General features: G+C 40.2%; 1 pseudogene; it reads right to left on the bottom strand.

The window, feature by feature from the left end:
- Nucleotides 1-590: 590 nt before the first annotated feature.
- LOC114279139 (UDP-glucosyltransferase 29-like) lies at nucleotides 591-17,173 on the bottom strand (annotated as a pseudogene).
- Nucleotides 17,174-25,264: the final 8,091 nt, after the last annotated feature.

Here is a 25,264-nt window from a genome sequence, read left to right on the forward strand (position 1 = left end):
ATTTAACCAAAGTCCGCCGATAGTTGCGAAATGGACCACATTTTCGAAGCTGTCAAAATCAAGTTTTGACCCTACCCTACTCATTGAGACAAGTTCAAAACCACAGACCGCATCAAAATCGGAGCTAAACAATGGACCCAACCCAAACAAAGGAACCCATCAAGTAAATATCACACCTCTATCTATAAAAGGAGGGCATCCCATGGAATAAAGGTATGCCTCATATCTCTATACCACACAGTACTCTTACTCTCTTCCGTTCATCATCTTCCCTATTTGATTGAAGTTGCTAACTTTATCATCGGAATGTCTCCGGACCAGTAACCCCGATTGGGTGACGCCGACCATGCTTATGTTTACAGATTTACGAGACAAAACTCATCTCTTCGTTAGATCTCTACAATCTATGTAAGAGTATTTATTGGGTCTTACAACACCCTAACACAAATTCATATAATTTTATCACAAAACGATTATTCTTTAACTCATGTACAACCTACTTAAGGATCAATTTTTCACACATACGACAATAAGAATAAAGGAAAAAACAAATCTTCTAACCAATAAAATATATCAATAAATTTGCACCATTAATTTTTGAGCAACTTCCAATCCTTACAAAGCTGCAGCAACACTTTTACCGCCTCGTCTATCTCTTCATCTCCTTTCATCCTGGTTTTCTCACCAAAATTTCTTGCTTTAATCCTTACTATGGGGATATATTTTCTGAGTCCCAACACGTGGCCAAGGTGACGCCGACGTGTCAGCCGAGGTGCCACGTGTCCAGGTTATGACGCCGAGGTGATCTCGGTTAGGCCGAGGTTATCTCCGAAGATATCAGAATCCGAGATAAGCGGATAAGGCACAAGGATTCCTAGAATGAGGAAGGACTTTAGCATGGATAAGGATAACACTCTTAGGGAGTTTATCTTTATCTATTGGAGAGTTCAGGATAAACACTGAGCAGAAGTCCATTGAAGCTAGGCTTCTATGGGGACTAGGATTGAGGTAACTATAAAAGAGAAGCACCCACAATGGGTCTAAGGTACGCAATTGATACTCAGAACAATGAATTTAGCATTATTAATTATCCTTGAGAGATATACTGACTTGATCGTCGGAGTGCCCCCGTGTAACGCCCTCAAAATAATAACATTAACCCATCAACATAGACATGCATTGATATATAAAAGTTCCACATTCTTCTATTCATCAGAGTTTCATTACAAAAAGTATTACATGTTAACGACAAAAGCAAAATGCCCTAAAGGCTTACAGCTTTCCAAGTTAACACTTGGCTACAACAAAAGAGTACTAACTCATTTACAAATTAAGCCCTTGGCTTGGATATACATGTAATACATCAAAAGAAATATGACAACAAAAGTGTGTCCGCCTCTAGCCTCCCAAGCTATGTCCTCGGAGGTGGCATGCTACCTGTACCTGAATATGATATTCCCATATAGGGTGAGCCACAGCCCAGTAGAAACATACTAAACCAAATATGAACAATGACTAAAAGATTAGCAGTTGATAGATGGCCAACACTGATATTCCCCCTTATCACACTTTACGGTTTCATGACATACAAGTCCATATTACAATCCATTTTCCAATTCTATTCAATTTTCAATTTATAATCATGGCTCAAAACCTGGCGAAACCACTTATATGAGACAATAACTCATATCAAGCACTTCCCCATTTCATAATAGATAAGCGTACTAGCTATATCACATACTAACAGATAAGCATACAAGCTATATCATCACTTCCACAGATATGCATATGAGCACTATCACACTTCCAGTGACAAGCATATGAGCTCTGTCAACACATTACTAGATAAGCATATGAGCTCTATCTACGGAGTCCATCCCCTATCTCCTCCTAACACATCCGGTTTAGAGGTCCATCCCCTATCTTCCCCTAAACCGCGGAGTACATCCCCTATCTCCTCCAACACAACACAATGCATATAAACAATAATCATACACATCATCACACAACACATAAATTTAACGTGTTCTTTCAAACGTCATACTCAATGACACATTCCAGTGATTAGTTCCAGTTTGCCTAATCATCATGCATTATCTACAACAATCAAGACTATTTTCCACCGATAGCCCAAGCAGTTATTTCTATACAGAAAATAAATACAACAATGGATATATAATCAACATTTCAACTAGGTGAGTGATACATGATCCAACAACACCCTTTAACCCCATATCTTTCCTAATCAATTCCTCATTTCTCATAATTAATTATACCAATTAATTAACCAATGTAATTAGGGCATCTTCCATAATTTACATTACAACCCTTAGGTTCCATTTTCATTAATGTTTTAACATTAATTTCACTTTTTCCATACCAAACATGCATCTAGGCTTTATATAGTTAAAACCCCAACTTTCGTAAATTTACACAAAAGCCCCAAACTTTCACAAAATTACCAAACCAACCCCAACATCTCAAAATACTAAAATTTAAAGGCAAAGCTCATAAAGAGGAGTAGGATATCCCTACCTCAAAGTTTGAGCTCCAATGGAGATGAAGACCAAAACCAAAATGCTTCAAATTCCGAAATTTTCAGATTAAAATGTAGCCCTCGACGATCAACACAACTTTCGTAAAGATCAAAAGTGAGCAAACAACTCCTACTAGATCAAATCTAAGAGAGAAGGGCCGGTTTTAGAGTGAGAAGCTCTGAAAATGGCTTTTTGGAAAAGTAAGAGAGAGAAAAGATCTTGAAAAAGTGATACAAAAGTCGAATCTCACTTTTAAATAAGAGTCGCCCCGCTCGAGCATCAAACTCCCCACTCGAGCGGCACTCACAGACTCCCGCTCGAGCGGCCAATCCCCCGCTCGAGCTCCGGATGCACACTCCCAGCACTTTTGCAGACAGGTCTCCCGCTCGAGCGTCCAACTCCCCGCTCGAGCGGCACTCACACAATCCCGCTCGAGCGGCCAATCCCACGCTCGAGCGTCCAACACTGCACAAGAAATACTGGATGGATGAAATTCCCGCTTGAGCGCCAAAACCCCCGCTCAAGCGGACAGGTCAAAATCTGGACAACTAGTTTTGGTTTCTAAACTCAACCAACCAGTAACAAACCTGCCCAACACATCCTATAACCCAAACACAAAGTAAGAAATGATGTACACCAGGTAATAATCAACTACTATCATCCACGGACACATGTCCGGATCACTGTACAACAAGGGTAAACCCGGGATCGCTATACCCCGGGTGGACGAACCACCGCCGGAATCTTCTCTTTCTGTTGCAGGTTAGCCAGGTGCCATCTATTCTGCCAGTTCTCTCCAGCTGATTACTGAGTTGGCAGTGTGGTTAGAAAATCACTCACATAATTTGGTGCCATCTGTGGGAAAGAAAGGAGAGTAGATGGCCATTGATGGACAGAAAGATAAGGTTGGGGACGAAACCCCTGCTGGGAACAAAAAACGCGTTGACCTAAACGTGGAGGAAGACGGTTGCAACGAGGAGACTTAGAACCAGAATCACAACAAGAAAGACGTTGGCTAGGATGGCGGCGTACCAAAGAAACTAGAACAAAGCAGGTATTATAACGAGGACGACCTCCAAGTGTAGAAGAATAAATGCCTTCGAAGGGACGAAGAAGTAAAAGAGATGGCGAACAAATTGGAAGACCTGTAATCGGTCGTCAATTTTATGATGCAAAACAATGTCATGCAGCCACCGTTTCCGCTGCAGGGCACGCCGATTCCAGCGGCCAATACACAGAAGGGAGGGCAGAAACCAATCCTAGAAATCCCCCAGCACACCAGGAGCGAAAAATACTCTCACCGGCCTTCAAGGGAGGTCGGACGAGGAGAGAAGAGTCACGGAGGACGCATCGCGCCAAGGAGGTAGACCCCAAAGAAAATTGACATGTTCAGGGGTAGGCACTCTGCTTCGACACAACTCACGGAAAAAGATCGAAAAGGACCCACCATGAAGCTGAGAGTAGTATGCCGAAAAGACTGAAATCAGGAGATAGCCAAGCTCCTGGGCGGAGCAAAGAAGACTTGAGAGATTACCTCAAGAGGAAGCAGCAGAATGCCGATGTCGAGGTAACTTCCCCTGATAAACCGAGAACACCATTCTCAGTGGAGTTAGACAAATTTGAGGCGCCGAAGAGATTCAGTATGCCGAGGTTCCAAATATACAATAGTAAATCAGACCCCAACTTCCACGTTGGATTATACTTGAACTCAATGGCGTTGTATAGTGGGAACGAGCCGTTGCTCTGCAAAGTGTTCCCCTCATCTTTTGGGGAGATTGCATCACATTGGTTTCATAAACTACCAAAGGGAAGTGTGAAGACCTGGGAAGGCCTGGCCGAGATGTTTATGGCCAGGTTCGTGACAAACAAGCTGCACCCATTAAGGGTGGATGCATTGATGGCTCTGAAGATCAGTAAGGATGAAGACCTTAGGGCCTATGCAAAAAGGTACTATGAGCTGTTCAACCGAATACCAGAATGTAATCAAGAGGTGGCGATCGTATCTTTCAAGAACAGCCTAAAAGACGACTGTCCACTACGAAAATTTTTGGCAAAGACATTGCCAAAAAGTATGGAAGAGCTCATGGTGAAAATCGAGAAATATGCCAGAGCCGAGGAAGATACATCGGGGACTAAGGAGACAAAGCAAGAGAAAAGAAACGGCTCGCCGAAGCGAGGCCGAGGTAACAATGGATCAAGCAAGCAAGAACCAGAACTGAGAGCTACACAGGCAGTGACAACTGTGTTCCGAATCCCAATTCACAAAGTCTTGGATCAAATTCGGAATCAACCCTATTTCAGAACACCAACAAAGGCACTAGAAGAATTCATGGGAAGAAACCTTGGCAGGCATTGTGCCTACCACAATGAAAACGGGCATATGACTCAGGGCTGCAGAGCCCTGAAAACACACTTGGAAGACCTGGTGAGGCAAGGCCATCTGAGAGACCTTGTCGATGAGGCCAGAACAAGGGAAAAATAGGCAAGACTGCCTCAGGCACTAGCAGCTCTGCCTCCCCCAGCACAGCAACCTCAAGCAGGAGGACCTCGGGTAATTAATGTAATTCACTCGAAGGTTAACGAGAATGAAATTAGGGGGGAGACCCAGAAGGTGAAGCACTTGCAGCATGTCTACCAAGTCAGGGAGAAGAGACATCGGGCAGAGGAGTGCCAAGGACCAGTAGTGTCCTTTTCTGAAACCGACTTTGAGATGGTGCAGCATCCGTATAATAATGCCTTGGTAGTATCCCTCTAGGTTGGGGAATGCCAAGTAAAGCGCATCCTGATTGATCAAGGCAGTTCTTGTGACATCATGTACGTCCGATGTTACCAGGAGTTCGGCTTTCACCCAGATGATATGGAGCAATCCAATAGCCCAATGGTCGGGTTCAATGGAACGCCGACATAGCCATTGGGAATAACCAGTTTGGAGGTGCAGGCAGGCACCAGGAAGACAACAACAGAGTTCACCGTAATCGACACACCCTCCCCTTACAACATCATTTTGGGAAGGCCATGGTTGCATGCAATGGGGGCTGTTCCCTCAATATTGCATCAACTATTGCGGTTCCCAACAGAGCATGGGATTGAGGAGGTCAGAAGAGATCAGCTGCAGGCAAAGAATTGTTCCATGGCAGCAATGAAATCCACCTGCAGTATTCGAGAACCAGAAAAGGTAGAAATCGAAGACGAGGACGTGGAGGTCCTAGAGGATGTCGGCAAGGAGCCAGCCGAAAAAAGTGAAGAGGCACTAAAGAAAATCCCCGTCCAGGAGGGGGATGAAGAACGCTTCTTTCTTCTCGGCTCGGGCTTAGCCGAAGAAGAGAAAAAAGAGTTGGAAGCTTTTTTTAGAGCAAATATTGAGGTGTTCGCGTGGACACCCTACAAAATGCCTAGCATTGACCCTGAGGTCACTTGCCATAAGCTGAACGTTGAGAGGTCGGCCAAACCTGTTAGCAAGAAGACCGACGTTGATATACGTCGAAGTAGTGGAGGAGGAAGTAGACAGACTTCTTGAGGCCAGGGCCATTCGAGAGGTAAATTACCCGACATGGCTATCAAACACAGTAGTAGTGAAGAAAAAGAATGGTAAATGGAAGGTCTGCGTAGACTTTACCAGCCTGAACAGAGCCTGTCCCAAAGATAGTTTACCTCTACCCAAGATTGACCAGTTGATAAACGCCACTTCGGGGCATAGAAGGATGAGCTTCTTGGATGCATATAGGGGGTACCATCAGATAGCCATGTACCCTCCAAATGAAGAGAAGACTGCGTTTATCACTCTCAAAGGGCTGTACTGCTACAGAGTGATGCCTTTCGGATTGAAAAACGCAGGAGCAACTTACCAAAGATTGGTAACCAAGATGTTCAAACACCTGATTGGCGGAATGGTGGAAGTTTACATTGATGACATGGTCGTGAAGATCAAGGAACCTGAAGGTCATCTGGCCGACCTAAAAGCAGTCTTTGACATCCTTAAAACATATCGGCTCCGACTCAATGCAGCAAAGTGTGCATTTGGAGTGGGATCTGGTAAGTTTTTGGGATACCTGGTGACTAGAAGGGGCATTGAGGCCAGCCCAGATCAGATTAAGGCCATCCTGGAATTGAAGAGCCCGACGTCGGCAAAACAGGTACAAATATTGACTGGAAGGGCCGCAGCCCTGAATAGGTTCATCAACAGAAGCTCAGATAAGTGCAAACCTTTCTTCAACTTAGTGAAGAAAGCCACAGACTTCCTATGGACCGAGGAGTGCGATGCCGCTTTGGCCGACCTGAAGAAATATTTGACCACAGCTCCAGTTCTTTCAAATCTAGAACTTAGGGAGGAGCTATTCCTATACTTAGCAGTTTCAAAACACACAGTAAGCGCAGTAGTAATCCGAGAAGAAAAAGGGGAGCAAATGGCTGTTTACTATGTAAGTAATACCCTGGCCGATGCAGAAACAAGGTATCTACCCTTAGAGAAATTGGCACTAGCTTTAGTATTGGCTTCAAAGAAGCTGAACCATTACTTCCAGGCCCATAAAATTGTGGTGCTAACTGAACACCCCTTGAAGTCCTTACTGCAACAAGGAGACCTGACAGGAAGAATAGCTAGATGAGCAGTCGCCTTGGGCCAGTACGACCTAGAGTACAGACCCAGAACAACAATCAAAGGCCAAGTTTTGGCCGACTTCGTGGCGGAGTTCACGCCAGAATCCATCGAACATCGGGCTCCGTTGAGCCAAGGTGAACGATGTCCAAATAAGCAAGGAGGAGCCCAGTCAAAGGTGAAAGAACAAAACAAAGAGAAAAAACTCAGACCCTGCAGCATTTACATCGACGACTCCTTTCGACTGTTTGTTGATGGGAGTTCCAACCGACAGGGAGCGGGGCCAGGAGTAGTACTGGTATCTCCAGATGGGCAGATACTAGAACAGTCAATTCGTTTGGGGTTCAAGGCCTCAAACAATGAAACAGAATATGAAGCACTCATTGCAGGACTGAAGCTAGCAGCAGCAGTACAAGCGAATGAGGTAATAGTCTTTTGTGACTCACAACTTATAGTTAATCAGACAACAGGCGAGTTTATAGCCCGAGATGAAAGGATGTCGGCCTATGCAAAGGAGGTTATCAGATTGGCAGCCTCATTTCAGAACTGTCGATTACTTCAGGTTAGCCGAGATGATAACAGTCATGCCGATGCATTGGCCAACCTAGCTAGCACAGTACAACCTGAAAAAGCGACGACAATAATGGCTGACTACTTGTCGGGCCCAAGCATCGAACCACTGACCACAGAGCATGAAACAATGTGTGTTGACATGGGACCAAGCTGGATGGATGCAATTGTTGTATTCTTGAAAGAAGGAAAGCTGCCAGATGACCACAAGGAGGCACACAAGATCAGGTTGAAGTCAGCAAGATTCAGTCTGACAGTAAAAGGACATCTCTACAGAAAATCTTTCACTGAACCCCTTTTAAGGTGTGTACACCTGTCACAAGGTGAAGATTTTTTATATGAAATGCATGAAGGAATCTGTGGAAGCCACACCGGGGGCAGATCACTAGTCCATAGGGCCATTACCCAAGGGTATTGGTGGCCCTACATGCAGAAAGATGCAGAGGCCTATGTCAAGAAGTGTGAAAAATGCCAAAGGTTTGCACCACTGATACACCAACCAGTAGCAGACCTAAACCCAGTATCCAGTCCTTGGCCGTTTGCCCAATGGGGCATGGATCTCGTTGGGTAACTGCCCCCAAGCAATTGGACAAAGGAAGTACTTGCTGGTAGCAACAGATTACTTCACCAAATAGATAGAAGCTGAGCCCCTAGCCAAGATCCGAGATGTGGATGCGAAGAACTTCTTATGGAGGAATATCATCACCAGATTTGGGATTCTGAGAGCAATAGTTGCCGACAATGAAACACAATTTGACAGCAAGCTAATCAAAAGTTTCTGTGCAAAATTCAAGAACAAGAATTATTTTTCAACCCCAAGCTTTCCTCAAAGCAATGGACAAGCAGAAGCATCCAACAAAGTTATCCTGGATGGAATAAAGAAGAGGCTGCAAGCAGTGAAAGGAAAATGGGTGGATGAACTGCCAAGTGTACTATGGGCATATCGGACTACGCCGAGGAGATCAACAGAGGAATCCCTCTTTGCCATGGCTTATGGCACAGAAGCTGTCATTCCACTAGAGGTCGGCATCCCATGGATCAGAACCCAGGGAGTAGAGATTGGGACTAATGATGTACTCTTAGCCCGAGATCTGGATCTATTAGAAGAAAGAAAAGAAAGGGCTGCAATTCAGTTAGCAGCATACTAACAGCAGCTTGCCAGGGCTTACAATAAAAAAGTTAACCCAAGGGAGTTCCAAGTCGGCGACCTAGTCTTGAGAAAAGTCGTCGGCAACAAGAAGGATCCCAGGGAGGGCAAGCTTGGCCCAAACTGGGAAGGACCTTACAGAATCACTTCGGTATTGGGCAATGGGGCATATCGGCTTGAAGATAATGAGGGCAAAGAGTTGCCAAGACCCTAGAATACTTGTAATCTGAAGTTTTTCTATCACTAGATTTTTCTTGTTTTTTGCCGACGTAATGAATAAAATTTTAGCAGAATTTTTCTATATTTATGACTGATAAAATACTTGCCGATGTTTCAAAAATATATGCATAATGAGAACCCAAGTGGAACTTAGGTTTACATTAGGAGGCAGAGAGAAGAAAAATGGTTTTAACACTTGTTGAAACTTGTGAAAAGTTTACAAGTTGAAGTTAAACCGAGATTATGTTTAACACTTGTTGAAACTTGTGAAAAGTTTACAATTTGAAGTTAAACCGAAATGATATTTAACACTTGTTGAAACTTGAGAAAAGTTTACAAGCTGAAGTTAAACCGAAATGATGTTTCACACTTGTTGAAATTTGAGAAAAGTTTACAAGTTGAAGTTAAACCGAGATGATGTTTAACACTTGTTGAAACTTGAGAAAAGTTTACAAGTTGAAGTTAAACCGAGATGATGTTTAACACTTGTTGAAACTTGAGAAAAGTTTACAAGTTGAAGTTAAACTGAAATGATGTTTAACACTTGTTGAAACTTGAGAAAAGTTTACAAGTTGAAGTTAGACTAAGGTTAAACACTTGTTGAAATTTTATGAAAAATTTACAAGCTGAAACCAAGGTTATGCTAAGAAAAGTACTTGGGTACTCGCCGAGGTAAATCATCAGTTTGTATAAACAAAGGTGTGTCACCCCGAGAAGGTTGCACAAAGATTGAAGTACATATTAGAGATATGCAAAATATTCTAAGTATAATCATCCAAAAGCAGTAAAGAGAAGACAAAGATACAAGCATTCGGAGAAGGAAAGTTGTATTAATATTCAAAAAAGGCACGTCGGCCAAAAGCTTATAGTTGTTCCAGAAAGAATAAAAGCAAAAGTACAAAAGACAAAAGAAAAAGACATCAAAATTAATATTCTTTAGCATCATTAGCAGGTTGGGTTTGGACCACGGAGGACTGCTGAGAAGACATCTCGGCGGCCTTCTCAACCGCAAGCTCAGCGTCAATTTCTTGAAGGGTTTCGTCAAGGCTCTTGTCGACAAGGGTCACGTCGGCTGATGCCTTCTCAGCTGTAGCATCTTGGGAACCTCCTCAACCTCCTCATCTTGAGTCAAGTCCAGGACTTGCTCATTCAGAGAAGGGGACTTGGCCCTAGCAGCGTCTTTTGACTTCCTCACCAAAACCTCCTCCTCAGATTCAAAGTCGTCATCGGATTGAGTTAGAGTAGGAGGGAATGGAAGAGGAATGGCGTCGGCATTCCTGAGAGGCGAGTCCTCGGGGACTTCAAGATTTTTTAGAAGAGACGTCCAACCAAGGGTGAAACCCTTGTTGCATGCCTGCTTCACTTGCTTTTCATAGTCTGCCGTGACATCGGCCACCCTTTCGTTGTAGCCCTTCTCATCGGCTGCCTTGACTTCGGCCTCTTTTGTGGCCAGAGCGTCTTGCAATTCTTTTTGGGCCTGGGCCGTTTTCTCCTCGGCATGCTTCTTTTCGGCCTCAAGCACCTTCTTGATGGCCTCAACAGAGTCCGTCTTTTCTTCGGCGTCGTTTTGAGCTTTGATGGCAGCCTCGGCCTGATCCTCCAAAGTCTTCATCTTTAACTGCAAAGTCTTCATCTTTAACAAGTCAAACCTCCCTGACTACCTCTCCCAGAGCCCGCACTCGGCACTGGAAAGGTCGATCTAGCCAAACCACCCTGAGACTGTTGAGGGTTAGAACCCCTCTGTCTCCTGCCGTCACCCTGACCATCTTGGCTCCTCTTGGAGCCTCTCTGCCCCTCGTCTTCCTCATGCATCATAATCTCTATATGAGCAGCAGCATCTACCAAACATCTATACTCTCGAATAAACGACCCTCCAACCCTCAGCTTGAGTCCGCGCCTCAACTTTCGCTCAAACTCAAAGCAACGGCGTTCCTCGGACGCCACCAGTTCAGGTGCAAACCTGGACAGACTAGTAAAAGTAGCCTAACTCGGCCACTGACAAGTCCTGCTATTTAAGCTGGCAAAACTATTCCCTCAGCTTCTCCCTGGCAGCCGAAGATAAGAACTTCTCCTGGAAAGCAATCACAAAAGCCCCCCAAGCACCACCAACACTGCCCTTCTCGTACTTCCACCATTGACCCGCATCTCCCTTCAGTTGGAAGGATGCCAAGGTCACCTTTAAGGTTCCGTCCTCGATGCCCAGCATCTCGAACGTCTTCTCCATTTGTTCCAACCACTCGTCAGCCTTAAGTGACTCTTTCGGATCCCCAACAAACTCGTCCGGGTTAGACCGGAAGAATTCCCTCTTCAAGAAAGAAGGCCCTGCCTCAACAACCTGATTCTCAGCTCTGAGAATACCCAAAGCTCCTGCTATCTCTCGGGCCAAGGTGCCCATAGCCTGCTGACTCGCTGGCTCGGCCACGTTGGCCTGACCAACTCCTTCCTACAGTGCCGGAACGTCATCCGGTAAAGGCATCTCCTGCCTACCACGCCTGCCACGCCTACCACGCCCTCGTCCTGACATCCTAATAAAGGTAACCAAGACTATTAGCACATTCACAAATATGCCGAAGCTATAACACTCGCGTCTTAATGCATGGACAACTGTAATTCACTCCACGTAAGCACATAAACACATAAGCACTTACGAATTTCATTTCCGGATAATGATAGTCCCGAGGCGTTACTAGAGTTCCGATTAGAAACAGCATTGATCAAGTGCATTTCCAACAAGACTCCCAAATACCCAAGGATCCAATCAACATCCTAGAAACTAAATCCCATACCCACATAGTCACATAAGCATGTTATCAATTAAGCACATAGCATATGACATTACATCTAAGTCTCTATCAAGCGAGACAAACCCATTGTGATCCTAATCACTTCCCACGTACCCAAAGTATTCGAACCCGGTACGCTCTGATACCAAGTTGTAACGCCCTCAAAATCATAACATTAAAGCCCATCAACATAAACATGCATCGGTATAAAAGATAAACATTCTTCTATTCATCAGAGTAGTTCCTTACAAAAGTATTACATGTTAACAACAAAAGCAAATGCCCTATGGGCTTACAGATTTCCAAGTTAACACTTGGTTACAAAAAGGAAGAGTGCTAACTCAATACATATTAAGCCCTTGGCTTGAATTTACATGTAATACATCAAAATAAACAAAAAGGGTCTTCAACTCTCATCATTATCCAAGCTATGTCCTTGGAGGTGGCATACTATCTGTACCTGAAAATAATGCCCCATAAAGGGTGAGCCAACGCCCAGTAGAGATATGCTAAACGCAGTATGAGCAATGACTACGACATTAGCAATTGATAAATGTTCAATTCTCATAAACCAATTCATAACCCATTTCCATTTCATAACCACTATGTTCATGTTTCATTTCAATTTTCATTTCTTATCAATTTCACAATCTACGTCACGGCTCAGAACCTGGCCAACCACTTATATGAGACAGTGACTCATATTAAACATTTCCCATTTTTACAATAGATAAACATACTAGTTGTATCAACATCCCAACAGATAAGCATACAAGTTGTATCCACATTTCAACAGATATGCATATTAGCTATATCAACACTTCCAATGACAAGCATATGAGCTGTATCAACACTTCCAAAGATAAGCATATGAGCTATATCAACACATTATCTAACAAGCATATGAGCTGTATCAGTGGAGTCCATCCCATATCTCCTCCCAAACAACATCCGGTTTAGAGGTCCATCCCCTATCTTCCCCTAAACCGTGGAGTACATCCCCTATCTCCTCCCACACACACAATGTATATACACATAGGTCATATACACAATCAATCAATACATAACGTTAATGTATTCTATTAACCGTCATACTCTATGACATATCCAATTGATTAGTTTTAGTTTGCCTAATCATCATGCATTGTCTACAACAATCAAAACTACCCTCCACCAGTAGCCCAAGCAATTATTTCTAAACAGATAATAAAAGCTCCAACAGATAAAATATCAATGTTTCCAAAAGTGAGCGATTTATAAATCCAACTTCATCATTTCACAACATAATGAGTCAATTTCATTATTCCCATCTCAATTCCATATAACCATCATTTTCTCAAATTAATCATACAAATTAATTTATACAACCAATTAGGGTTTTCTACCCCATTTCCCAATATTAAACCAATGGCCTATATATCAACAACCAACAACAACATCATTATTTTGAAACCCAAAATACATATTGTGAGCTCAAAATCACAAAACTCTCTTTAACACATTTTGAAACCCTAAGTCCCAAAATTACCCAACTACAACACTTTATCAAAACAACCAAAAATCTATGTCAAAGACCATAAGAGTGAGTAGGAATCCCTACCTCAAATTCGGAGCTCAAGGAAAGAAGGTGAGAAAACTTGACGTGCTCCAAAACTCAATATTTTCGGATCAATAGATAGCCCTCGACGATCAACCCAACTCTTGTGAAGACCAAAAGTGAGGAAAGCACCCTAGCTAGATCAACACTTAGAGAGAAGTTATGATTTTAGAGAGAGGAGCTCTCAAATGGCTTTTGGAAAAGTAAGAAAGAGAGATAGAATGCAAAGAGTGATTTTAAAATGTCCAGCTGCCAACTGATATACGACATTCCCGCTCGAGCGGAGAACACAACGCTCGAGCGTCAAGAACAAAAATCTGGACACACTCGAGCGCAAGAAGGCCCGCTCGAGCTCTAAGACACAAGAATAAAGCACATCCGCTTGAGCGCGAAAACCAGTCCGCTCGAGCGTAGATCTCCCCCTCCCAGAACTTACACCCAAAAGTACTACCCACTCGAGCGCTAGAGTACCCGCTCGAGCGTTAGAGTACCCGCTCGAGCGTAAAGAAACCCGCTCGAGCATAAAAATCACACCTGCAGAAGTTTTGTAGAGACACGAAATACTGGGGGTGTGCAATCCCCGCTCGAGCGCAAGAAGACCCGCTCGAGCGAACCGCCTAAAAACTGGGCAACAAGGAATTGAAACCAAGGCCTAACCAACCTGTAACAATCCTGCCCAAAACATCCTAAAACTCAATCAAGTGGAATTAAAGGACGACAACAAGACAGATACAACTACCAACTTCACGGAACCGAGTCCGGGATACAATAGAACAGTAAAGGGACAACCGGGATCGCTATAGCTGGGTAAGAATTTGTGAAAATAGTTTCAGCTTTTCCTAAAAAATCATGGGTTCTACAAACAAATCCCAAACCTAGATCTATGGAAATGAAGATTGAAGGCACGAATCTGGAAAACAAAAAAGCAAGAATGCGTTTCAGAATCAAGAACAAAGATGGACTATCATGAACATTGAAAGTATGAAGGGTATAAGGTCAATAACAATGGCAAAAGTGCAGAAAAGTTGTGAGCAGTGCGAGTAATCAAGACATGGGCAAAGAGCAAAATCGTGAAATAAATACACTCAGATGCATGATTCATGAATCAAATATTTGAGTAAAAGAGCAATGGCGACTAATGATGAAACAAAATTTCTTGGAGCACAACAAAAACTGAAAATAGGAGAAACTGTAAACTCACCGAAGAAAGGAAACCGGTGTTGAGTTTGCCGAAGTCTGATGAACGGCAGCTGCAGAAAGGATTAGCAAGAACCTCGTCGGAGGAGATGGACGGAACGAGTTGCAGAGCTTTAGAAGCTTGAACAATGGAGGGTTTGGAAGAAAAAGCTAGAGAGAGAAAGCTTCAGAGACGATGGAGAAAAGTGAAAAAATAAGGAAAGGGGGAAAAAGTTTTGTTAAAAGTTGAAATGGCGGCAAAACAGAATTAATGAGCCTAGAAAAACGGATTTGTCAGACGGCGCATGTAGGTGCAAGACGACTTGTAAACACGTCTTGAATACGATATAGTAAGAGAAGGACACGTGGCTGAAATGGTTGAATTGTGATGCATGACAGCTCATACGCATGAAGGAGTTCAATGGAATTCTTGTTCTTTAAAAGACATGTCGGCCTGAATGATGACCTCGGTTAAGACACTTTAAGCCGACATACTGGCAGGAAGTAGCGATATAGGTTCCATCACCTCAGAATGCCGAGGTAATAGAACCTAGGGGGTAGTTGTGGGGATATATTTTCTGAGTCCCAATACGTGGCCAAGGTGACGCCGACGTGTCAGCCGAGGTGCCACGTGTCCAGGTTATGACGCCGAGGTGATCTCGGTTAGGCCGAGGTTATCTCTGAAGATATCGGAATCCGAGATAAGCGGATAAGGCACAAGGAGTCCTAGAATGATGAAGGACTTTAGCATGGATAAGGATAACACTCTTAGGGAGTTTATCTTTATCTATCAGAGAGTCTAGGGTAAGCACTGAGCAGAAGTCCATTGAAGCTAGGCTTCTATGGGGACTAGGATTGAGGTAACTATAAAAGAGAGGCACCCCCGATGGGTCTAAGGTATGCAATTGATACTCAGAACAGTGAATTTAGCATTATTGATTATCCTTGAGAGATATACTGACTTGATCGTCGGACTGTCCCCGGGTGGATGAACCACTGCTGGAATCTTCTCTTTTTGTTGCAAGTTAGCCAGGTGTCATCTATTCTGTCAGTTCTCTCCAACTGATTACTGAGTTGGCAGTGTGGTCAAAAAATCACTCACACACTTACGTCTTCTCCACTTTTCTCCACCACAACCTTCCTTATTGCTTGTGCTATCTCTTCTTTGTTGAGTCTTCCATTGATGTCTCTGTTGACCTCCACAGTGACATCAACCTCCTCCACCAATTTAGCATTGAATGGATGCTCCAAATGCATGGGCATGGCTACAATTGGAACCCCAAACTTTACGCTTTCCAATATTGAATTCCATTCACAGTGACTAACCAAACCACCAAGAAATTTTTTAGTGTAGATAGGGTAGATGTCATGTGGTACCTTTATCTTCTCTCATTGGTTGAGTGAGTGGAGACTACATTTATGTGTTGGGTGATGAGGAGACAACATGGGAGGCCATAGTGTTTGTGATTGGTTGAAGGCACCATGTGACATGCCATGTGGTACCCTATCTGCACCCAATAATTTTTACAAACCACCGGAGCTTGAATGGGCTAGAATTCTTGCCTGTGGAGCCTAACCCTCCACAACCAATCCTCTCTCTCCTACCCTGTCAATAAACCCTTTAGGCAGTGCTTCTTCAACCTCAATTTTCTCTCCCATAGGAAACCTAACAACCCATATGAAATTAACATTGCTAAGCTCTAACCCATGAGCTATCTCTTCAATCTCTTCCTTGGACATAAAATACTCGCTCCCAAAGGAAACAAACACAGTGGAGTACTCACCATTGTTGTCAAGCCATTGTATGATCTCAGAGTTGTCGTTTTGATCATCAACAATGCCCTGAACAAGTGGACCAACTGGGACAGCCCTTTTCTCACCTATAGCCGACAGGTAATCGATGTATTTTCCTTCAAGCTCTCTAAAAGTATTGAACAACATGAAGTTGCAAGGTGGTTGATCATTATTTACAGGGATGACTTGTTTTTCTTTGGATGTTTTTGCAGCAGTCTCCATCATTTGGTGAAACAGCTTTTCGTGGAATTCATGAAGTTGAATTGTCGGAAATGGGAATTCAACTTCGGGATGAAATATATGACGGCTAAAACAAACCGGCATAGCTCCGGAAGTCATGAGATGAACTGCAGGAATATTATATGAGAAGGCAATGGGTTGTGCCAATGCTGGCTTGAAGTCATGAATAACAAGGTCTGGGCTTAGCGCTTTGAGGATGTTGGTGAAGTTTGGGCTTGCCATTTCAAAGGCTTCTTGGAGGGTGGAATTGAGATGGATTGGGAGGCCATTGGTTGTGTGGTAGTGAGGAGCAAGCTCAGGCAAGGATGGAAGGTGGATTTTTACTAGTTCAATGGAGAGAGAGTACTTATCTGTAATTCTTTTCTTGATGGATTTGAGATTGATTGGTGTTGAACAGAAATATCTGTGAGAGTTTCTCTCAGAAAGTTTCTTGGTAAGCTCTAAGAAAGGAGAGATATGATCGTGGGCCAACCATGGTCGAATTAGGACATTCATCTTGCTCTGTTTCGAATCCATGATTCCCTCTCTCTCTCTCTCTCTCTTTGGTGAGGCTTTTGTTTTGGTGATGGGTGATCAAAACAAGAATGGTGGTGCACTCAATGACATATGGAAAATGTTTAAGGCTAACCAAAAAAAAACCTCTTATCTATTACTCATTCAATGATATAAGGTGCAATTCTCTTATCACATCTCTTGAATGAATTTACGTCTAAAAATATGAATCTATACTATATTAAGCAAAAGGGGGTTTTTAACCCCAAGGCTTGTGGAAGCTCCAATCTCCTAATCCTAATTTTCTACATTTTTTATTTTAAAAAAAAAAACCTCAGCATTTATTGACTTCTCCCAACCCAACCTCAGCATTTATTGACTTCTCCCAACCCACAATCCCTTTTGACTTCTCTCATAATTATTGCAACACCCTTTTCAATTTCTCCCATACACTATTGTTACACACAAAAATAAAAATAAAAAGATAAGAATTTAGCTATAGATCTCAAAAAGATATAACATCTAAATTTGAATTAGGATTTAATAATATAATTATGTATTTTTTATTATGTATATCTATCAAAATTTTAAATCACTTAATGGGACAAATTAATCAATTTTTCAAAATTATTGATTTTTAATTTACATAATAGATTAAAAAAACTATTGACTGATTTATTTATTTAATAACAAAAATATTTCATAATCTCTCCCTCCTAATCTCTCTCACAAATTTTCAAAAAAAAATATTAAAACCTGCATTCCTTTTCTCTTCCCCAAAAAATTAGATAATATTTTTTATTAAAGTTGTAGATATCTACCTATATTTTATATATTATATTATAACATAACAAAAAAAAAACTAAAAAACTAAAAAAAAAATCTTTAAAGTTTATCTAAATAAACTTTAAATAAATAAAACTCACATATCTATCACATATCTAACTCACATCATAATTTACCTAAATAATAATAATTAAAAACAAATGGAAACCACTGATAAATTAAATTTAAAAAAAAAAAGATACCCACAACTCCATCTTAAATAAATTGAAAAAAAATATCCGAATAGAAACCACACAAAAATAAAAATAAAAATAAAAAAATATATCTATCTATCTATCTATATCTATACTATATATTAAGTAAAAAGGGGTTTTTAATGTCACGACCCCAAACCGCCCCTAGTAGTTTGGTGCCGTGATGGCCAGTAATCCGTAATTACCGAAGGCCAACTTTCAAAAGCTTAACACAATCAGAGTATGGATATAGGGGGCTCACAAATGCGGAAGCAATAAATCAAAATACAAGTGGTCCATAAGAGCAGTGCATAAGTCTAATGAAATGGCATACATCTTTAAATAACTTTACAACTTGAATACAACAAGGTAAAATACGTATTACATCTTGATCAAAAGGTTTCTCGAGCCGACATATACAAAATGCAGTGAATACAAGCCAAGAAGCATGATTTTCAAGATTCGCCGACATAAAGATAAATGACATCACCGACGTGAATACAAAACAAAGCCGACCTAAACATGGATCCAGAACAAGCTTTCAAAAAAACACATTCTAGGCGTCGCTGACGTCCTGCTCGTCACCTACATATATATATAGAGAGTGAGCTTGAATACTCAGTGAATGGTACTAGTAATAAAGGTTTTACATGAATATAGCCGAAGTCTTTCAAAACAAAACATGTCAAAACCATACGAATATTAGCCGAGATCCTTTCAGAGCAAAGCACATCAAAACTTTATCAAAACGAGGGATGAACCGTATTCATCTATCAAAGTCTTACAAATCTCAAGGGATGCTTACTGACATCGGCAAAACACAAATCAAGCTTTCCGAACAAACAAGCCCACACGATAAACCGTCAGTGGCAAAATAAGGACTGCACGATCCGTAATCGATTAGTCAAAGGTACTGCGAAAGATTATAGTCCTCCAGCACAAGGGACTTGTGTTACTTAAGCCCGTAGCTCCTTTTAACACGATGGTCTTGTGTTACTTAGGCCCGTAGCCCGCTTTAACATGATGGAACTTATGCTACTTAGGCCCGTAGCCCGCCTTAACACGATAGTCTTTCCAAGTAAGGACCGTATCCTTTTATACTTAGTGCTGTGAAATTTTAGAGTCCTCCAGCACGAGGGACCTTTCAAGAATGACATCAAAACAAGGCTTATACTTGATACATCAAAACAGAGCTATTCATTCATGCTTAACAAATACTTTCGTCAAAACAAAGCAAAGCAAGATTCATCAAAACAGTATAACATAGCTTTATTAGAAATACCACTCACATAGTTTTCCTCGGGTGTAGGCTCAAAGTAAAGATCAAAGACCTACAATCACATGGTAATCACATTCTCAAAACAAGCTTTATGTGCATGCAAATGATCCCGGCATTCTCACCAGATCCAAGTCAAAGACAAGCAAAACATGCTGGGAGTTTAAGCACTGCTCCCGTCTCATGAAAACACACTGGGTACCAACCAGGTCTTTGCCGAGGTCCTACACCTCCTTGCCGAGGTGTGGTCCCGATGGCCTCATTCAAAAGCAAAGTCGGGAAAACCTGGGTTTCCCTTTAAAGAACATGAAGAACATGATGAACATGATCATGAGGAAAGATTAATGCAAGATCATAATTTGTTACAAAAATCTGAGATTTCATGCCATGAGTTCAAAACATGGACCTGGGTACCCATACAAGAAGGTCATGCAAGAACGAATACAAAAACATGGTTCTTGTTCCAAACTTTCGGATCAAAACGAGACTTTTCTTCAAGAACACATGAATACTGTTTTTCTCTTCCAAAACCAACTTCAAATCGATGCATGACATGCAAAACAAATCCGATCATGCAATGCAGCTAGATGATCAATAACAACAACCAAAGTAGATCAAGATTCTAACCTCAAAACTCAAATCTAACGGTTCAAACCTCGAAGATCAAGCTTGGAAGATCTACTCTCACTCAAGAACTTCTTCTCCTTTCTCTAGAGCTTCTCTCTCTAAAGACAAAGATTTGAGACAAAATGATTTGTTTCTAGGTCTACCGGCTGTCTTAACAATCAGCTCGGACACGTGGCGCTACCGGGTTGGTTCAACTCAAAAGGTGATTGATTGATAAGACAAGTCTATGACAAAGCGTATGCAGCAAGCTAGGGCAAGACACATCGGCAAGTAATAACATCGACTAAAGTCAAAGCTTCGGCAACAGGATAACAAAGACATCGGCTAGGGAGGACGACACTTGACTAAGCTGTGCCACACCTTGGCCGGGGTGTGCCACATCTCGGTCTAGGCCATATCTGCCCAAGAACAAGGATCACTAAGTGCAAAACATCTCGGCAACATGCCCGAGGTGAAGATGGGGGTCGACCAAGGTCCCAAAACAGCTCTAAGTACGAAGGTTCAAGGGCGAACTAAGCTCAAGATGACCTCGGCCACACACCAAGCTAGAAACAAAATCATGCAAGCAATACTTAAACAAAACAAAGCAAGGCAAGACTTGCAAAACAACATAACAAGACAAGATCATGTATGGATGTATCCAAGTATGACAAGACTAAGGTGAGGGTCGCTAAATTTAACCCCAAGCATTGTGGGAGTTCCAATCTCCCAATCTAAATTTTTTGATTTTTTGATTTAAAAAAAAAAATCTTAGCATTTGTTAACTTCTCCCAACTTCCAAGTCTTACCCTCATAATAACACTTTAATGCATTAAGAACAAGTATAAAAAAAAAAATTGAAATCCAACACATATGAATTCCTTGAAAAGTCCAAACACATATAATTATTATTCCTCATAATAACACTTTAATGCATTAAAAATAAATATAAAAAAAAATTCTTGAAAAGTCCAACACATATGATTATTATCAAAATATTAAACTTTAATATAATATAAAAAAGAGAAAAAAAATTAAAAAATAAAATAAAAAAGAAAACATTTAAAAATCACAATTCACATATATAGATGTGCGGGGAATCCCACATCGGTCTGTGAGGGACTACTTTCCCACCTTATAAGCAGGCTAGCTCCTCTTACCTTGCATAGGCCTTTTCCCCCCAGTAAGGGAGGAACAAAACCGTGAGGCGGGTTTCGCCAAAGCGGACAATATGTGCAAGGCACGGGGAGTAGTTGCTTCATTTGGCGCCATCTGTGGGAGCTCCCTTCGGCATCTAGAGGTATTGCGCCGATGTCGAAGCCAGCGCGGCTGGGGCTAATGTGCGATGAATCCCACATTGGTCTGTGAGGGACTATTTTCCCACCTTATAAGCAGGCTGGCTCCTCTTACCTTGCATAGGCCTTTTCCCCCAGTGGGGGAGAAACAAAACCGTGAGGCGGGTTTCGCCAAAGCGGACAATATGTGCAAGGCACGGGGAGTAGTTGCTTCATTTGGCGCCGTCTGTGGGAACTCCCTTCGGCATCTGGAGGTATTGCGCCGGTGCCGGAGCCAGCGCGGCTGGGGGCTAATGTGCGGGGAATCCCACATCAGTCTGTGAGGGACTACTTTCCCACCTTATACGCAGGCTGGCTCCTCTTACCTTGCATAGGCCTTTCCCCCCAGTGGGGGAGGAACAAAACCGTGAGGCGGGTTTCGCCAAAGCGGACAATATGTGCAAGGCACGGGAAGTAGTTGCTTCATTTGGCGCCGTCTGTGGGAACTCCATTTGGCATCTGGAGGTATTGCGCCGGTGCCGGTGCCGGAGCCAGCGCGGCTGGGGGCTAACGTACGGGGAATCCTACATCGGTCTGTGAGGGACTACTTTCCCACCTTATAAGCAGGCTGGCTCCTCTTACCTTGCATAGGCCTTCTTCCAACCCAACCTCAGCATTTATTGACTTCTCCCAACCCACAATCCCTTTTGACTTCTCTCATAATTATTGCAACACCCTTTTCAATTTCTCTATATACTATGGTTACACACAAAAATAAAAAATAAAAAGATAAGAATTTAGCTATAGATCTCAAAAAGATATAACATCTAAATTTGAATTATGATTTAATAATATAATTATGTATTTTTTTTTTATGTATATCTATCAAAATTTTAAATCACTTAATAGGACAAATTAATTAATTTTCCAAAATTATTGATTTTTAATTTACAAAATAGATTAAAAAAAATATTGACTAATTTATTTATTTAATAACAAAAATATTTCATAATCTCTCCCTCCTAATCTCTCTCACAAATTTTCAAAAAAAAATATTAAAATTTGCATTCATTTTCTCTTCCCCAAAAAATCAGATAATATTTTCTATTAAAGTTGTAGATATCTACCTATATTTTATATATTATATTATAACATAACCAAAAAAACTAAAAAACTAAAAAAAAAATCTTTAAAGTTTATCTAAATAAACTTTAAATCAATAAAACTTACATGTTTATCACATATCTAACTCACATCATAACTTACTTAAATAATAATAATTAAAAACAAATGGAAATCACAGATAAATTAAATTTTTTTAAAAAAATACCCACAACTCCATCTTAAATAAATTGAAAAAAAAAATACCCGAATATAAACCACACAAAAATAAAAATGAAAAGAAAAAGATCTATCTATTTATCTATCTATCTATCTATCTATCTATATATTAAGCAAAATGAAGTTTTTAATCCCCAAGACCTATGGGAGTTTTAATATCCCAATCTGGATTTTTTAAATTTTTTATTTAAAAAAAAAACTCAGCATTTATTGATTTGGTCAAAATCCCTTGATTAGTATTTATTAACTTTTTTCAATCCACATATCTTTCCACATGCCTGCAATTATTGATTTGGTCAAACTCTCCTGATCAGCATTTAAAATCCCCTCATACAAATAATTATAGATACAATTCGTGTATAGTTACTGCAATACCTTTTTCAACTTCTCCCATATATTATGGTTAGTGATAAGAAAAAAAATCTTAAAAAACATAATTTATATATTAAAAAAAATCTATAATAAATATAAATATGTATAATTATTCCGTGCATAGCACGGATAATAAGCTAGTATTATATGTACACATTTAATAAGGTGCATAGCACTGTTGATATTCAATGATATAAGGTGCAATTCTCTTATTACATCACTTGAATGAATTTATGTCTAAAAATATGAATATTATATATACACATTTCGATAACACTGTTGATATTGGAAGATATGGACCAAACATGAGGCTCATAATATAGTCGAAAAGTCTGGCTCAAAAAGCAAATTATAAAATCAAAAAATAAATAACAACCATGCTAGAGATCATTAATTCGGTAGCTCTAAACTCACCACTAACGAGATGAAAAAAAAAAAAAAAAAAAAAAGACACAACACATACTGTGACAGTGGGTAAGACCCACTATCATATCATTAATGGTAGCTCTAATTAGAGCTCCCGCTCATTTTCCAATAAATAAATGAGACTATCATATTCATGATTCGCATTTAAAGTAGGGCTGAGTAAGGAATCCGTGAAATCCGTAATCCGATCCACTCCAGTCCAATCCGATAGGTTTGGATTGGTTTTTTGAATCCGCGGTTCGGTTCCAGATTGAAGAATTAAAAATCCGTAGTCCACGGATTGGTTTCGGATTGAACCCCACGGTTCCAGATTGGAATCGATCCGGACCGTATACAAAAAGTCTATATTTTTATTATACATCCTCCCCCATAGTATCTTCTCTTATTCTATATAAAATCTAAACTCAAACTTAAAACCGTATAATATCTTATTTTATTACTTTTGTTTGTATTTTCTTATGGTTGTTTAAATTCAAGAACAGTATGTCACTATTATAGAAAAACATGTTGCTATTATGGAACTGATATAGCGCTATGTTTATATTTTTATGAAATTAAAGTGTTATATATATATATATATTTGTTATTTAATTATGTGAATCTGTGGTCCTAAACCGATCCAATCCGTATTTAAATGGATTGGTTCGGATTGGTTCCATGATTTAAACGGATTGGATTGGTTCTAATTTTTCAAGAACCGTAGATAACGGATTGGTCCTGATTTTACCCCAATCCGGTCCAATCCGGACCATGCTCACCCCTAATTTAAAGTCATTCTTGTGGGTCCATATAAACAGTAAATCTAGATATTTTTTAGATTTTTATTTCTGGAATTATAGTATTGTACTAATAATAATTATGAACTCTGGGGATAGAAATGTAAGGCCCTGTTGTATTGCAAGAGCATTATAATTTTGTTATCAGTTATATTATAAATTTAAAAATTTTACACGAAATATTAATTTATGTCTTAAATTTATTTATATTTAGATTCTACCTTACATCTATTTAATATTTACCGCATAAACACATCACTCAAAAAAATATAAAATAATATGTTTAGGATTTTTTTTTTTTTTTCTTCTCTATAAATCACCTAAAGAAAAATGCTTCAACCTCACACTTAAACACTCGCAACGCAAACTGATCCCGTATTAGGTGGAACCGCACGTAAGTCCAACAATAGGGCCCACCACTTGAAATAAAAATCATTTATTTATTTATTTTTTGGATTTGTTTTGGTCTTCCTCATCCCGCTCCACCGTCCAACACTATTCACCTGGATTGTTTTCATTTTTTAAAAAATTTTACTTTCTTATTTTTCGTATTTTTTTATTTTTACTGAATTTTTTTAATATTTTAACAAATTTTTTTACTTTTTAGACACACCTAACATAAATATACCTAAAAAGTAAAAAAATTATAAAAAAAATCTTTTAAAAATTCACTAAATACCAAAAATATAAAAAAAAAATATAAGAATTCAATACATTTTTTATATTTTTATGTATTTATTAATTTTTAAAAATATTTTTTCACAATTTTTTTTACTTTTTGGATACATCTAAGTAAGGTGCATCTAAAAAAACAAAAAAAATGTATAAAATTTAAAAAATATTTACTAAAAATAAAAAAATACGAAAACCAAAAATGTCAATTTTTAAAAAACTTAATCCAGAAAATTCAAACCAAACACACTGATTGGTCTCGTTTGAAAAGTAAATTGAGATTAATTTAATTTATTCAAATGTAAAATAAATTATAAAAATTATAAAGATTTCAACCCTTAAACGGATCCCAC

This window comes from Camellia sinensis, chromosome 1, assembly GCF_055761805.1.
Source record: "Camellia sinensis isolate YWXY chromosome 1, ASM5576180v1, whole genome shotgun sequence".
Lineage (NCBI taxonomy): Eukaryota > Viridiplantae > Streptophyta > Magnoliopsida > Ericales > Theaceae > Camellia > Camellia sinensis.